The following is a 2,150-nucleotide window of genomic DNA, read 5'->3' as shown; positions in this document are numbered from 1 at the left end:
TAACAGTAGGAAACAGAGTTGTTTTGGTTGTTCAGTGTTATCCTAGGATCCCACTTGTCCCTCTTTCAGCTGTGTTGTTAGCAGTGTTTTATTATGTCTCCTTTCATAGTTGGCTAATCCACAACAGCTCCAAACATCTTGTTCTCACAACGTAACATCGCAAGGGCTGCTTTTCTTCACAGTGTCTTTTAAATGGGGAGAAAACTTAGAAGCATGCAAGGTGCTTCCTGTAACATTTCATTGGATGGGTCACACCACATACACATCCCAAAACCAGGCACTGGGAAGGCAGATAAGTGATTAGCTTAGAATACTCATTTCTCTTTCTGAAGCTGAGGAGGAGAATTGGGATAATAAACATCCCAATAGACTTGTGTTTCTTCTGCAAGAAAGAATAAGGAGAGGCTATTGGTAGGGAGCCAGCAGTGTTTCCTGCAGAGCCTCATTGGAGAAATTTGAGTAGGGGAGTCACAAGATTAAATTTGAGTATTAAGGCATTCTGGTTATGGTGTAAAAATGGTTAGCAAGCTTTTCCTGTAAAGGAAGAGGTGGGAAATATTTTAGACTATGTGGTCTCTGTTGTATCTACTTAACCCTGCTGTTGTAGTGTGAAAACCACCACAGATAACATGTAATCAAATAGGCATAACTGAGATCCAAGAAAACTTTATTTACAAAGCCATAATGCAGACTGGATTTGGCCTGTGGCCTGTAGTTTGCTGACCCCTCATAAAGGACTGATAGAAGGTAACCATGTAAGGAAACCAGGAGACAAAGGAAGTTTTGCAGTAGTAGTCAGCTATAGTTTCCTTGTCACACATCCTTCAACTAGTGTCAATGTAGTATGAGGTTTTCACCCATGCATGGTGAAAAAAGAAACTTAGGAATCTCAGTTACTTATTTTAAAATGTTGACATTTTTTGTGGTGTTACATCTTTTTCATTTGTTTTGCTTAATTTTTTTCATGTAAGAAATAACATTAATAATTGACCATTTTTATTTAAATAAAAGCCGTTTTCTAAATGTTTATGTTCCAAGTGACAGTGGGAATATAAAGCAGAGACAGAAGAGAGGTATAGTCAATATGATTTAGTGATAATTGAAGAAGAAATGTTTGGGGGATAGAGAGAAATCTCAGATGATGCACTGGTTTCCAGATTGTACACTAGCATTTAACCTGGACATGAGGAAGGAGTAGGAAATTTTCTGGTGAATACGGAAGAGTAAAGAGCAGCAGGTTAGCAGGAGTGACTAATTTTTTTTGTATGCATGTTTAATGGAATATTCATACAGGATATTTTGAGTAGGTAATTGGATAATCAGCATTTATAACTTGCATCTTACTAGGTTGACTCTCAATAATAAGACTTGTCAAAGATCCAAGAATCTGAAAATTGATGATAAATGTCCATGTGTATCATCATCAATGACCAAAAGTCAGCATCCACAGAATTGGGACAGATGAACTTAATAGATTAAGATGAATGTCAGAATTGTGTTTCTCTTAGGGACTGATACTCTCTATGGCCTATGTGACTCACAGCTGCCAGAAAAGAAAGAGAGCAAGAAGCCTATTAAAGAAGCACAGCAAATTCAGTCCTAGAGTGCCCTGCTTGGCTTCATGTCATAGTTCTGACTTGTAACAAATTATTTTCTGTAAAATGTGCTTTGTGTTTTTCCCTTCTTGCAGCCTGTGAACAAACAGAATCCCTTTAGTGCGGCATTTTTGTGTTCTTTCTTAAACAAAGGAACATGTAAATAACAAAAAGAAAAAAGTAAGAGTGTTTTTTGTATAGGCTAGCATTTAACGTAAACTTGAGAGTGGGTACCAGGATTATACTTAAAATTTAGGGACTAGATGGGAAAAGTAGATAGAAATCTATATTTAATATAAACATTTCAGTATCTTGGGTAAAACTTTTATTAAAATACATCAAAGGATCTTTGATCCACTAAACCAGAAGCTGGCCAGCTTTTTCTGCAAGGACCCAGTTAGTAAATATTTTAGACTTTGTGGGGTGTATGTATTTATTTTTTTGAGACAGGGTCTCATTCTGTCTCCCAGGCTGCAGTGCAGTTGCATGATCATGGCTCACTGCAGTCTTGACTTTCTGGGCTCTAGTGATCCTCCTGCCTCAGCCTCTCTACTA

Source organism: Cebus imitator, unplaced genomic scaffold, assembly GCF_001604975.1.
Source record: "Cebus imitator isolate Cc_AM_T3 unplaced genomic scaffold, Cebus_imitator-1.0 Scaffold880, whole genome shotgun sequence".
Classification (NCBI taxonomy): Eukaryota; Metazoa; Chordata; class Mammalia; order Primates; family Cebidae; genus Cebus; species Cebus imitator.
This window is presented reverse-complemented; position numbering follows the sequence as displayed.